The sequence below is a fragment of the Natator depressus genome, chromosome 1, assembly GCF_965152275.1.
Source record: "Natator depressus isolate rNatDep1 chromosome 1, rNatDep2.hap1, whole genome shotgun sequence".
Classification (NCBI taxonomy): domain Eukaryota; kingdom Metazoa; phylum Chordata; order Testudines; family Cheloniidae; genus Natator; species Natator depressus.
Window position 1 is genome coordinate 114,548,956 of NC_134234.1, and position 15,490 is coordinate 114,564,445.

Here is a 15,490-nt window from a genome sequence, read left to right on the forward strand (position 1 = left end):
AATTCAAGTAAGGGTGTTATAACTGGGCAAAATTCTTCTCACTAAAAAGCTTGTGAGTGACAGTAGAATCACCAGGTTTATATAGTGTCACTCCATTGACTTCACTGGAATTAGTCCCAATTAACACCAACTTTAGTTAAAGAAAAATCAAGTTTCTCTTCTTTTTTCAATTACTTATGCTTCATTATCTAACTTGACTAGCTGAAGGTGTTTACTCTGCAATGAATTCTCCTTTGCATTGCTCTTGTTGTGTGATATATAAGCTCCTTTGAAAAGTGTACATACTTTTCCAAGATTTAGTTGAATGATCTCAACAAATCTGCACAGGCAGTGAAAACTCATTTCTGAGATCCCAAAGGTACACTCTCTCCAAGTCTACTCAGGGTAGCCAAGTACGTTTTGTATTGTATTTTATTTTGGAGGAATGAAAGAATCAAGAAAGAGATCATCAGGAATGAGTTGCAGAGGGCCATCTCTGTCACATTCAAGAAAACATGGCAAGACAGGAATTATGTGCTAATCTGCACTAGCTGAGAAGTTTGGCCTGTCTTTGCTTAAATCCTGTAAATCTAGAGGCAGAATAATTGCTCATCTCTGTACTTTTCTGGTGCAAAATCTCCAAGATCTGTGACAAAGAGAAAACTTCTGGATTTTAACTCTGGCTTGGTTTGATTTTAACCCATTAGACAATGCATCTGTCCAACAGTTTGCTCCTCAGACTCTCATTCCTTTTTTCCTACACAGTCTTCCAGAGGACTTATGTGTTCCCACTAGACCAGATCCTTGGCTCGGGTACATCAGCAGAGCTCCATGGAAGTCAATAGAGTCACACTGATTTTTACTAGCTGAGGAACTGCCCAGTGTAAGTCAGTTTTATTTAGGAAGTAAACAACAAACGCTTTGTTCTGCCCTCCAAAATCATCAGTTATCCCAATAACTCAAGTGAAACATGTAAAATTATATAGCTGTAGAGTGGACTTTTCAGGTAAGTTTTCTATATTTCTAACTGCAGGTACAGAATAGTTTTATCTGTTACAGTGCATGTTATGGTCTCGTAAGAGACTTTTATTTCTTCATGTTGCATGTGCTGACAACCGGCCTCAGAGAATTTGGCAAAGATGGCAACTTTTACTCTAAGAGACTTAATATGACAATTGACTCTCAACATAAAAGTTTAACCGTATCAGGAAAACAGAGCTGAGAAAAATCAAAGCACCCCAGGACATCCTATCTCAGTTTAGTGAAGTGAAGGGGAATCCACCACAACTCTTGATAAGTTGTTGCAGTGGTAATTACCCTCATTCTTTAAAAATTGCACCTTATTTCCATTCTGAATTTGTCTAGCTTCAACTTCCAGCCAGCTAGATTGAAGAGTCCATTATCAAATATTTGTTCCCTTGTTGGTATTTACAGACTGTGATCAAATCTCCCCTTAACCTTCTCTTTGTTAAACTAAATAAATTGAGCTCCCTGAGTCTATCATTATGAGGCATATTTTCTAATCCTTTAATCATTCTCATGGTTCTTCTGTGAATCCTCATGTCTTCCCCATTTTTACCCTCTCCTTTTGGTATCAGGGTGGCCAGCATATACCTCGGCCTGCGCCGCTTCCCGCAGCCCCCCTTGGCCTGGAGCGACGAACGGCGGCCAGTGGGAGCCGTGATCGGCCGAACCTGTGGATGCGGCAGGTAAACAAACCAGCCCGGCCCGCCAGGGGCTTTCCCTAAACAAGCGGTGGACCACAGCTGAGAACCACTGGCATACAGTGATCCCCCAAGTATAGGAACTACAAATGTGGCTGGCTGATACACAGGCCCACAGATCACAGTCTAGAAGCCATTTGCTCACGTTCCCTTATGCACCTCTTGAAGGCCAGCCACAACCTTATTCTTAAAGAGCAGCTGTCAGAAGAAGCAGGTTTAAAATGCACTATTCCAGAAGCAGTGACAAAAAAAATACGGATATAGAATACATTTGTAAGTGATATGTGTAGTAGACTGGATGGTTTAGAGCAGGGGTTCTGAAACGTTTCCATAGTGCAGACTATAAGCTACACTACATCAAGGCCACCAGGAAGTGTTCCACTGAGGTCCAGTGTCCACAGACAAGCCTGTATTTTAGGCTCTGTCTACACTGGAGCTATAAGGAGTAAGTTCCTGTTTGAGGAGATGCCACCAAGCAAATGTGCCTTAACCTTAACAAGCCAATTCTATAAACTCCTTCAGTCTTTGGCTTCTGTGCAGATGTTGCTAATAAGTTCTAATAGTGAAGGCGGGGGAGCTATGATGGAGCTAGCACCTAAAAGCACAGTGGCAGAGGGGGCTAGCTTCCTTGTGTATAATCCTGTCTGAGGTAGCTGTGGCAATACTTCTATTTTTAGCACACTAGCTCAATCACAGCTAGTGTGGCTATGTCTTCCTGAGCTGGAAATAACACCTTCCCGCTCCAGTGTAGACATACGCTCGGGGAATTGGTAATAGGATACTGAGCCATTCAGTGCTGGCCCATCAACTTAAATCCAATCCAGATTAATAATGACCAGTTGTCATTACCATTAGATAGCTATCTAAGGACCTAGGTAAAATGAGTTGGTAGTCTTCATTCTAGTTCTTAGAGTCTGCTTGCTCTGCTTCCCCGCCTTCACTATTAGAACTTATTAGCAACATCTGCACAGAAGCCAAAGACTGAAGGAGTTTATAGAATTGGCTTGTTAAGGTTAAGGCACATTTGCTTGGTGGCATATGAAGCATGCACTGTAAACACCCATGTTGTTCTATAAAGGACTTCAGTCCCCAGAGCTGCAAATCTGTGACTTTTTACACACACACTAAATTGACTAAAATTGTATTTTTAAATATAAAAGCTCACACAGAGTACACAAAGTGATCTGTTATGAATATAAGAGTCAGAAGTAATAGCAGAAACAGATACAAGAATGTCTACAGTTATGTCACAGTTTTCAGAAATGCAAAGCTGGTTTCTTTGACATAGCATTCTATTTTAGGTCCTATAGGCCCCTTCATGGTCCCATCTGATTGCCTTTCTCTCAATAAGTTTTTCTGTCTAATACACACATTGACACAAAGAAAACCCAAATTCCTGTAAAGTAAAGCTGTTTTCTTTACAGGCTGTAAAAGAAAAGATTGTTATTATATTTTACAGCTATAGATAGACAGGTAGATGGATGGGAGGTGCTCAGATATTACAGTCAAACAATAGATATTTTCTACAGTACTTAATTCCCCATTTAGATTCTGAAGACTCATCTTCCATAGCAACACCTAACAGTAGTAGTATGGCATCTGACCTTACACTGTAAACATTCCTGCAACAAGCTTTGCCAGTGCTGATTATAGACCCGTTGTTTTGCACCAGGTTATTTTTAGGTAAGTTCAGGAACTCAACTATTTTTAAAAGAAACTCACTTAATCCCCAGTAGCTCCTCATCCTCTGAGTTGTATATTCCCCCTGGGTCCTTTTATTATGTCTCTGTAATGTGTATACTAATATGGATGACACTCTACAAAACAGAATTTGAAGACAAAGTGACATTAAATTCCTTTATTTTGTCCATAAAAATAAAACGGACATATTTCATAAAGCTAGTCTTAGTTTTTTAATAATGACTAGCAGTTCTCCGGATTTAGGATTTCAAAGTAGATTGTACATATCCACTTCTGCAAAAATTAAAAAATAAATCAGCAGTTTTATTTTTAAACCTTATGACCACCCGTTGCACTCTTCTGTGCCTAGCTGCATCATATCCTTTAAAAAAATAATGAAACAATTGCCCATCAGCTAGTTATTCCTTGAGTGCCATGTTTTGTTTGCTGGCACAGACTTTAGGTTACATATTTTATTATGTACCTCCTGCACAGTCAGGCAAAACTTTGCTACAATTCACTGAGTGCCAACTGAAAGCTTCAGTGAAGATTTTTTTAAAGTCGATCTCCAGAGAAATGAGAAGTATTCATTTCATTTTCCCTTTTGGAATTTAATAATGCTACTGCTGTACTTTAAAAAAATAAAACTGAGAGTTTACCTTATGATTTGCAAATATTTTGTAAGCTTGAGACTAAATTCTGGACTTATCTGTAAAAAAAGAGAAAATGTAGAACAAACAAAATAGGTCTCCTGACAAAGACTTTCAGAAATAAGCTGTAGCTTTGTGCATTTACTTTTGCCATGAACAATAGTAAACGTAAGATAATTCAGCCTTTACAACCCATGTAGAAAGCTGTATCTGTCTCATTTTCAACATTAGGCAATACACGAAACCCACCTGGGGATCCTGGGAAAGCCCATTCAACCCTTGCTTTATGCTTCATTTTGTTTCTCTCCTCCCACTGCCAGGCCTACATGAACTCTGAAGGACATACAATCCTTCTAGTTTTCCCACCTGTAATGAAATATACAAGAGCAAAAGCCCTATTAGTAGAACTCAATTACAATTGCTTTCTTAACCCGTTATGGGTGTATCAGTCATAAAATGAGGTTGCATGTTCTGTACTGCACATTATTAAGTGCACCAAAAACCTGCAAGTACTTTACTTTCTAAGCTACATTCTGTTGTCCCTACGTTGAATAACCCTAGCCCTATATGAACTAGAAAAAGCAATTGACAGGGACAGCTTGTGCCCCAATGAAATGACTTACTCTTTCCCGAACATTCAATGGAATGAGCATTTTCAACAATATTTACATATGTTGGGATATTCGGCTCTACTTTTAATGTATACAGTATTGCCATTACAGACATATACACACCTAAACAGTACACAAATTGGCTTATGATATATAAAGTGCATATTCCACATTATTGTAAAATTTTATTTCCTACTATAAAATAAGGAGTAAATGAATCCTGTGTTGCATAAAGTAGTTTGTGCTCAAGTGAACTTTACTAAATACAAAGTTTCAGGAGCAGGTCTGTTTGAATCATTAACTTTTCAAAAGGCACCAGTTCCCTTCTGTCACTAATGACATGCATAACAGTTTAATGTAATGCTACTTTTAATTATCAGAGCCCTTTCTTTTAAATATCAAATTTCCCTCTCTAAATTGTCCTGAGTTCTCTTTACAGTCTCATCTGTCACTGTAAATGTCATCACTTTATTCCTCCTTTGGATGCAGTGACAGGCCCACTCTTATCCACAGCTTTATCTCTTTTTCCATCCTTTATGGTACTACAAAGATCCCTTTTTCATAGTTTACAGCTGTATCCGCTTTCCACACGTGGCAAATGATTGCCTCGGTAAAGGTATTTTCTGTTTCAATCTTGCATTTTCCCAAGGGAGAACAAAAGGGACAAGCTTTCTGGAGTTGGTTTCACTGAGAAAATTGTTTAGAATTGCCTCATTCCTCAACAGATTAACGAATGCATACAATCCCAGCTTAAGTGCTATTGTACAGCACAATTTGTCCATTATACTTTGTCCTTTCCATTTAGAAAACCCCCTCACCAATTAAAGTAATACAGCCTTCCAATACCTGCTCCCAATTAAATCTGAGCTGTATTACCTGCATTGATGCAGCTGGTCACAGATTCCTACCACTTACTAGCATTCATTAGGCCTATTCATTATAAAGGGGCTGGTGGCAGGAATTCAAGCTACTGGCTTTATTCAGGGCCCACCAAAATTATTAGCTTTCAGCACAAGGCCCCAATAAGAACAGGATTAAGTGCAGGGAGAGGGAATTCATACAGTAGCAAAATATCATTGTTTCCGCTTTGCTCAAGTCTCTTCAACCTCAGTGCATCAAGGGCATACAGTAAATGTGGAAGAGACAGTCAGTCAGGATTGAAAGATAACAGTTTTCCTTATTTCCTTTTATATAAGCCCCAGTTTTGTTTCTTGTATCTCTTTCCCCTCCCCTCCCATCTCCTTATCCTGAGAGGAAGCAATAGGTATTGTACAAAATGATCAGACTCCTACTTACAGATGTGGCTTGATCATTAAGTGCTAAAGCTTCACTGCTGTAGGCTGGCTCAAAACCGTTTAGGAACACTGTTTGATTTACCAAGATTAAATACACTCGCTTTCTAGCAAACATGGAGTTGCTAAAGCCTAGAAGTCTAGTACACTGTGTGAACTGTTAGAGGCATATTAAATTCACAATGTACCGTATTAGGTTATACAGCATAGTGGGGTTATGTGGGGTCGGTTTCACTAGATGCAAAACTCATTTTGCTATTTTGAATCATTTAAAATACAACAACAGCCGAGGGTTTGAGTAAAGACATACACTATAATCAGAACTTCTAGGGTTTTCTAGGCCGTGGCTATGGTGGGCAAAGGGGTCATTCCATAAGCTGTTTGGTTGCATTAAGGAGGGAGGTAAGACTTTGAGGGTAAAATTAATGTAACCTTGTCTGTGGAAGTCCCACAAAATTGTTTGGCTAATGCTGAGCCTTAGCTCTGCCCACTGTAGTGACATCATAGCCCTGGCTGCTGGATATTTCTAAGGACACAGTGACTAGGGAGATTACAAAGACATGAAAGAGAGCAATGATATTAGTAGTGACTAGGATGCATGTAGACCCTGAAAACTCGATCTAGCCAATTTTAGGAATACTGAAAACATACAGCTCATATCAAGATCAGTGACATATCCATATCCATAGCATTTTTAAGGTGGGGGAGGATATATATTAGTGTTTTCCTCTCAATTAACTTCTAGGCAATTTCTCAGCTAAATACATAACATCTTTGGCAATGAGCCAGACAAAACCTTAAGACCCAATGCTACATTCTGCACTTATCCAGGCAGCTTAGAGTTTCATGCAGTGAACTGGATGAGTGCCAGTAACTCCCACCATAAACCTAGCAGTAGGAATGCTATATATTTTTTTTTAATCAAGAAACTCTACTTTACACTTCCAAGAGCACTTGAAAACTGCACTATTTTTAAAGTTCCTCTAACACAAAATAAAAGAAAGATTTAACCTGCTATTAAATTAACCCAATTAGCCATCTATTCCATGTAACTTTACACTTTTGATGGCATTAAATCAAACATGCCAATATGGCAGATTTTTTGTGATAAATTATGGAAATTACACACTGCATGCTAGACAATAAATTTTTCTAAAGCTTTTGCCCTATTCTTTCTCTCTGGAAGAAGATTATTAGAACAGAGATGTTAGAAGGACCCCTCTTCCTTTATCATGCTGGGACAAGCCAGTGTGCATTTACATTATACAAACCAATAAGTAACAAAGATGCTATCTGTAATAAAAGTATGACATGGAGGATTGCTGGTAAGACATATTTCTATATACTGGTCCCAGTCACATGATATGGGTCACATGATGGGTATCAGTGTCTACGCACTCCAGGGGCTACTGTTACATCCCCTCCCTCTTTTGTCTTCTTTTTGAAAATCAGATGCAGGTAAGACATGCCCCACAAACCAATGTAACCAATTAATAGCATACACAAATGGAAAAGCGTAGAAGAAAGAAGGCAGGGTATTGGACACCTGTCAGAAATTGCTGTCTCTGAATCTCAATGGCTTGCTGGTCACATGGCCTTTTCTTTTTCTCAAGACAATTTCTTCTGCAGTGGACTGGTCACTGCAGTGTATCTGATCCCTTGGATGCTGTGTTTGCTGCTGCACCTGGTGTTTCTCCATTTTCAGTGACTTCAGAAAGGGCATAAGCACTATCAATAGTATATTGGATGTCCTCAGGAAATAGTCAGTGTCCTCCTTGGTTTCGTACAGCTGTCTTCTGTGGAAGTTACTTTCAGAGATGGTTGTGACATACAACCTTGTTGCAGAGGGCATGCCTGCTGCTTTGGCAGGTTGCCATCCACCTGTCTGTTTCAAGTTTAACATCCTCTCCCACTTGCATTGTGGGTAGCTCTGTGCTCTACTTGTAGTACTTCTTCTGTTCCAGTTCCCGGAAATACACGTTTCGTTTGTAACTATCAAGATTGTCTTCAGCTCAAGAAGATTGTGAGATGTTAATACTAAAGTTTTTGTCCTGCTTATACGTCTCTGAACTAGTGCTCCTAAGTATTCTGAGGGGTGTTTCTACTTCCTAACAAAAATGGGGAAAGATTTCCATGAAAAGTTAAATTTTTTAAGTGTCAAAATTTGAATATTTTGAATGTCCCACCCAACTTCAATTCTAATACTAAGTATTGAGCCCTCGAACCCATTGGGGTGCTTTCTTTCTTTTTTAAAATCTAGTTATTTGCTACTTGCACATACTTTTTTAATAGGCTATTGGACAGTGCATAGTAAGGGCTTGAAATAGTGTGCTTGAAATGATATGTCAAAAATGATTGCCAAAATGAATCACTTGTGAGCTATTATGTGTTATTAACTCTTCAGGAATCACAGAAAACTGAGCAAAGTGACATCTGAGCAGAATACTCCATAATAGATAATCATTCTTTTTAATTCAGAGATCTGTTCCAAATCTAAAGTAAGGTTGATCTGGAATATCATGTGGTTGTGTTGGGTTCCCCCGAGGGTGCCGTCTGGAAATGGGGTACCACTGAGCCCCCCGACCCACCAGCCTGGACTCCCACTCACCCTGTAATGCTGTGACAAGCTGCAGACATGCTCCCAGTCTCACACTTTCACCAGCACACAGCTGTAATAACATGCAGAAGGCTTTCTGACCAGCCCCTGCATGGGAAGACAATACAGCTAGGGCACTTACCAGCTTCTCAGCTTTCTCCTTTCTGGAGAGTAAACCCAAAATTATACCGTCTTGCACTGCACAGAGAACTGTACAGCGTAAGCTCATATAATTCACCCTCTCCCTTAACGTGGAGAGAGATATGCAACAGCTTTCTGCCCCAAGTATGATTTCCACACATTGGTTTTAGACAAAACAAAAATAAGTTTATTAACTACAAAAGATAGATTTTAAGTGATTATAAGAGATAGCAAACAGATCAAAGCAGATTACCTCACAAATAAACAAAAACACAATCTAAGCTTAATATACTAAAGAGATTAGGTATGAGTAGCAAATTCTCACCCTAAATGATGATTTAAGCCAGTTGCAGAGCTTCTTAAAGGGATAGCTGCACTTGCTTGCAGCTTAAAACCCCAGGTATTCATTTCACAGGCTAGAAATTCTTCTACCCTTGGCTCAGCCCTTCCCCCCAGTTCAGCCCTCCTTCCTCAGGTGTTCTCAGGAGTCTCTTTGGGCGGGGAATCAGTGAAGAGCCATGATGATGTCACTCCCCTGCCTTAAATAGCTTTTGCATATGGCGGGAACCCTTTGTCTCCATGCTTGGTTCCCACTCCCAGTCAGTGGAAAAACACTGGTATTCCAAGATGGAGTCCAGTACCAGGTGACTTGGTCACATGCCCTTGAAGGATCATAGCAGCCATAAATCTTAGGCTGTTTGTAGCATTCTCAGGAAGTCTCCCCGGTAGGAGATTAGCTTCTTCTAAGACCTATTGTTCTCCCTAATGGCCCATCCCAGCCAGCCATCTAGACTGATTGCATTCTGCCTAGTGGGCGTTCCCCAGATGTAAACACATTTGTAATAGATGCATAGACAATATTTCTAACTTCAGATACCAAAATGATACATGAATACAAATAGCACAATCATATTCAGTGAATCATAACCTTTTCAATGATATCTTGAATAAAATACATCTTAGTGATACCATAATCATATCATATCTATCTCTATGAAGAATATGGGGTGTAGTGTTACAGTGGTTTCAGTGTCTCTTTTGCAGGCAGTTTCCTATAGATTCAGTGCAGATTTCACACTGGGATACTTCGTCATGGATGGCAGTATTCATGCCTGGCCAGCACAGGACATCTCAGGATATCTGTGTTTACCTCTCTCAATACTCAGACACTATGGATTATACCTTATATTTTTACCTCAAACCCAGTAGTAGTGGGGCACAATGTCCTTTATGCAGAATCCCATCACATGCAGTGATTTAATCTCTGCAGTCCCAATACATGTTGGAATAAGAAGGTCCCAGTCCCACCAAATCTATGGCTTCTTTATGCAGTGGGGCTGGAGATGGCCAGAGTGTCCTGTGCTCCACTATCTGTGGGCTGTGAAACTGTCCACAGGTAGCTGGGTGTACTTCTGTATGTCAGTGCAGCCGTCAGAGAAGACACATATCAGAGAAAGAACAGGAGTACTTGTGGCACCTTAGAGACTAACCAATTTATTTGAGCATAAGCTTTTGTGAGCTACAGCTCACTTCATCGGATGCATTCAGTGGAAAATACAGTGAGGAGATTTATATACACAGAGAACACGAAACAATGGGTGTTATCATACACACTGTAAGGAGAGTGATCACTTAAGATGAGCTAAGACCAGCAGGAGAGCGGGGTGTGGAGTGTGGGGAAGAAAACCTTTTGTAGTGATAATCAAGGTGGGCCATTTCCAGCAGTTGACAAGAACGTCTGAGGAACAGTGTGTGTGGGGGAATAAACATGGGGAAATAGTTTTACTTTGTGTAATGACCCATCCACTCCCAGTCTCTATTCAAGCCTAAGTTAATTGTATCCAGTTTGCAAATTAATTCCAATTCAGCAGTCTCTCATTGGAATCTGTTTTTGAAGTCCTTTTGTTGTAATATTGCGACTTTTAGGTCTGTAATTGAGTGACCAGAGAGATTGAAGTGTTTTCCGACTGGTTTATGAATGTTATAATTCTTGACATCTGATTTGTGTCCATTTATTCTTTTACGTAGAGACTGTCCAGTTTGACCAATGTACGTAAAAGAATTGGAATTAATTTGCAAACTGGATACAATTAACTTAGGCTTGAATAGAGACTGGGAGTGGATGGGTCATTACACAAACTAAAACTATTTCCCCATGTTTATTCCCACCCCCCACACTGTTCCTCAGACATTCTTGTCAACTGCTGGAAATGGCCCACCTTGATTATCACTACAAAAGGTCCCCCCTCCCCCCCCCCGCTCTCCTGCTGGTATTAGCTCATCTTAAGTGATCACTCTCCTTATAGTGTGTATGATAACACCCATTGTTTCATGTTCTCTGTGTATATGAATCTCCCCACTGTATTTTCCACTGAATGCATCCGATGAAGTGAGCTGTAGCTCACGAAAGCTTATGCTCAAATAAATTGGTTAGTCTCCAAGGTGCCACAAGTACTCCTTTTCTTTTTGCGAATACAGACCAACACGGCTGCTACTCTGAAACCTGACATATCAGAGAGATTCAAAGATGGTTTCAAACTACCTTTGCTCCTCTCCTCAAACTCTCAGTTGCATTTCTAGGCTGCATCTCTTGAAAAACACAGCACATGGTCTGGCCCCAGAACTTTAAATTCTCTTCTGAAACGAACAGGGGAGTTGAGTTGCTTGAAGCAAAGCTCTGATGTGTTTGCATTGGCTTTTGTTGCTACGAGGTGCATTAATGCAGACTCTACCAATTTCTGCTTTCTTGTGACTGCAATCAACCCCCAGCTGAGAGTTCAGGAGGCTATCTTGGAGAAGACAAGAGTAGCTAGTTCCCAAATGAGAGGAGAGATGTCATGGTTTCCTGGACAATTGGTGATTAAAAAAAATCCTTGCTCACTACTGCGGGAATCTGCTTGTCTATCTTGACACTGAGGTTTCCCACAACATAAAACATGTGTGGTCTGATCCTTCCACAGAAAGTGGTGTTCAGATGGCTCACCAGTTCCTCCAAGTGTTTTTAATCTTCCTGTTAACATTATTTGTCTTTTCTGAATAGAGCTGGAGTCAACTTTTCCAGGTGTTGGAATATGTTGATGATGGCAAAGGCTGTATCAGAAACATACAATTGAGTATCATGCACACATTGACGAAACTTGGGCCTTTGGAATCTCATGATCTCCTTAAGTGGTCTCACTTAGATGTTAAAGAGGAGGGATTCAACAAATAGCTACTTGGATGATGGTGAGCAAATGCCTGCCATGATTGTCTAGACTATGGCTAAGACTAATGAGTGGATTCACGGTAATGCTGCCCAATTCAGTCCTGCAAGGTTTTATATACGTCACCAGTATTGTACGCTCAATGCTGTTAGAGGCTAGAGAGAGGCCTAACAGTATCAGTATGGAAGGACCATTGGTTCACTGCCAGGAACTGGTCTGAATCCTGGTTTTGTAGAATGCAGGAAGCTGCCAGAGGATAGCTGAGGCTTTCTCACTTATCACAAGGGCCAAGTGATCTTAACAAGACTTCACCAGCCAGTACAGGCAGGGATCCATTTCAGAAGCAATGGGTTGAACATTTCTGAGAGATTCCAGGGCTTCACTTTGGGTAATCAGTCCAGTTTCTGCCAGCATAAATGGGTACAGCTGTATACTATAAACAGTATACAGTTGTATACACACCCACACCCTATAACCCTACTACCTTCCATCTCTACTGGTCATTTGGGCCCCAAATGAAGCTGGTTATGGGAATAGTTTATAGATACGGGGTTGTTAGGCTACTGCTTGCTCCTCTTTTCTGTTCCCTGGCACTTGGCTCAGGTGGCACCAATAAAGGTCCCCCAACACCACTGTATAGCATGTAATCTTCTGGTTAGTCAGTGGAATTGGAAAAGGGACTGGAGTTACCAGGCAGAAGGTGGAGAAGAGAGTTTCATTCAAAGAGGGTTGGAGCCACTACCATAAGCTTTAAAATTGTATGCCCCCCCCTCCATTTAGCTTTTTACTTAATAATGGTTGCAGGGCTCCCACCTCACTCTTCTCATTCTTTCACAGAACTTGCGTTCCTCAGTCAATGCTGCAGAATCTTCCCTCTAGATCCCATTTCTTCTTCCATCTCAGGCCCGCCGTTTTACTACCAGCCATCAAGCCTTACCTTCAATATGAATAACTGGCATACAGCTGCAGCTCCTCCCTTAGGAAGGCAAGTGCAGCTTCTTTGTCAACCTGCATAGAATTTGGAGGGAGGAGGACAGGTTGCAAGAAGGAAGAATTTGGAGGAGGCACTAGGGAGTCAGTCTTTGTGCACATGGCTAAAATGCTAGCTGTAGTTGCAGCATCTCTGTAGACAGTTCTCTTAATAAAGATCCAGATTAGCTGTACAAGCATCGTGTCCTTTCATGTCATTACTCAACATGCAATACATAAAACACAGTGGCAGCGATCAGGCAAATGAGAACCGCAGCAAGGAAATGTGTGTCATTAACAGGCAAACAAAACACTATCTAGAAAAAAGAGAAAACAGGCTCCATGGAAGATCTCAGATCACCAGGAATGCTGGATTTCCAGACCAAAAATCTTGCACAAGCATGGAAGTAGTGAAAGAAAGAATTGAGTCTGTATACAGAGTTGACCATCAGAGTTAAAGATGAGAAAATGAGGGCAAATGTTGTTTACTATCTCATTGGGGGGAAAAGGATAAAAAGTGAGTCAGACACTGTTGCCAGGAATAATGCCCACAAGATGAGCAACTGATAGAAGTAGTTAGAGAGTCCTGTGACCCCAGACAAAATGAAAATGTTGAGAATATTTTTTTTAAAAAACACCAGAAAAATCAAGAAACAAGAGGGAAGATACTTACATTACAGAGCTGATAACTCTCACATCTACATGTAACTTTGGCGATATAAAAGATTCTTGAATTCGAGACATGATTGTTTGTTAGATGCCTGATTCCATTTTACAAAAGAGATTTTTGAGAAAAACAGATCTAACCTAAAGAAATGCCTCTAAATAGCAAGCGCTGCTGAAGTGTCCAGGGAAAGGTTCAAAACAATGACAGCTGCTAGTGCAGAACAAGTACACAGGCTCAACCTAAAGGAACCAAGGAAACAGGGCGGAGAGAGACTGACTGAGAATGTCGGCATCATGTTCTAGCGTACCTACTGTGGAAAGTAACACAAAAGGCAGAAAGAAAAACACCCAGCCCCTCGGCAACAGTGCAACCACTTTATGTCCCAGTGCCACAGTTACTCCAGGAATTAAAAAAAACCCATAACATGCAGTAATTGAGGATGCAGAGATATTGAAGAGGAAGATGTCTTCTGTGTGACTTTAGCAGATCCAAAGACTCTCAATGTGCATACATTGCAGAAGAAGGACATCAGCTATTCAACTGCCATATTTGCAACTATGCTATTAGATCAATTAATCCGGCTGGATTGTGGAGCTGGCTGCAAGGTAATCCCAGTAACAATGATAAGCAGAAATAGCCAACTGGAGAAATGTGACCAAAGTAGGTCTTGGTTAAAGTAATTTTGTATCTCACAAACACAATAATGAATCAGGAACAGGAGTTTCTACCCACACAAAGCTGGATCTCTTTGGCCATTCACCAGAATAAACAATTTATGGCTGCTGCTGTAGGGGCCTACATAGCAGCTTGTGATTTAAGGGCTTGTCTACATGGTGCATTACTCCACACCAGAGAGGTATACACTGTAGTCTGCACTAGCACATCATGTACTAACTGGCCTATGTGGACCTTGCTGGCATGCACTAAAAGTTCCCTAGTGTATGTTAATGCAGTCCCGTTTCAAGTTAACATGGGCCAATTAGTGCACAGCATGCTAATGTGGACTAAAATTTATACCCCACTGGTGCAGACTAAAGCACTGTGTAGACAAGCCCTCATACATTTCAATGGTCAAATGATTTTAATCTTTGTAGGACATTCATTCATTATCTTTTCATTCAGCACCATTTAAGATCAATGGTTTAAGGCATCGATTTAAGGCAACTCGCTGCATATGTGGTAATATATCGAATAAAATGAGGTGTAAATAAAACAACAGATGGTATTGCAGAAGGAGAAAATGGGGCAAAATATTCCAAACCCCTTCACCACTAGGTTATCTCTCCTTGAGCCTAGCATAAAAGGAACAAGGACCAGTGAGTGCCCAGGTTCAGGTGCTCAGGGCCACAGCTGCAAAAAAATAAATAAAAAGATTCAAGCACACAGATGGTATTAAGAAAAAGGAGACTCCAAGGCCCCTTCCTTAAGCTCTTACTATAAATCCTGTTGCATATATTTTATTTGGCAGCAGGCTATTTCAGTGTATAACACTGACATTTTTCAAGTCAGTCAGTCATGATTTTGGACCCAAAAATACTGAGAAGATGACAGTGTCTTCCCCTTAATTCTTCATTCCTTATTAGTCTCTGTGATAATAAGGGGAGTTTTATTTTAATTCTTATTTTGAAAGTTTCTGAAGTGAAACAGAAGTGGAGCTTTATATTAAGAGTCACAAAAACTGATCAAGAGTTACTAATACAAAATCACTCGATTAACAAAACTTTTGCACATTGGTGATGCCATTAATAGTTCTTTCACAAGTGTGGAAGCAGGTGTCATGATAATTACAATCAATAATGGCTCTATCCTCTTTGAAATGGATTATCATGGCTCCGTCCATAGTTACTGAAAGACTGCTAGAGCTATTCAGATTTCCACCTGAGCATTTTTCATTCCTTAGAAAGTCTCTAAATTAGATGGATGTTATGAGTGTGCAATTTTATTTCACAGAAAAATTCAAGCCACCAAAACACCCACA

General features: G+C 40.3%; 1 long non-coding RNA gene across 4 annotated transcripts in view; it reads right to left on the reverse strand.

Annotated features, from left to right (window-relative positions):
• Window positions 1-15,490, reverse strand: part of LOC141982731 (uncharacterized) — a 247,464-nt gene that overhangs the window by 169,442 nt on the left and 62,532 nt on the right. The window contains exon 2 of one of the 4 annotated variants that reach the window (XR_012638205.1): window positions 4,283-4,399. The exons of the other annotated variants lie outside the window; for them this stretch is intronic. This is a non-coding gene — a long non-coding RNA (uncharacterized LOC141982731). The remainder of the gene's footprint in view (window positions 1-4,282; window positions 4,400-15,490) is intronic. 4 annotated transcript variants of the gene reach the window in all.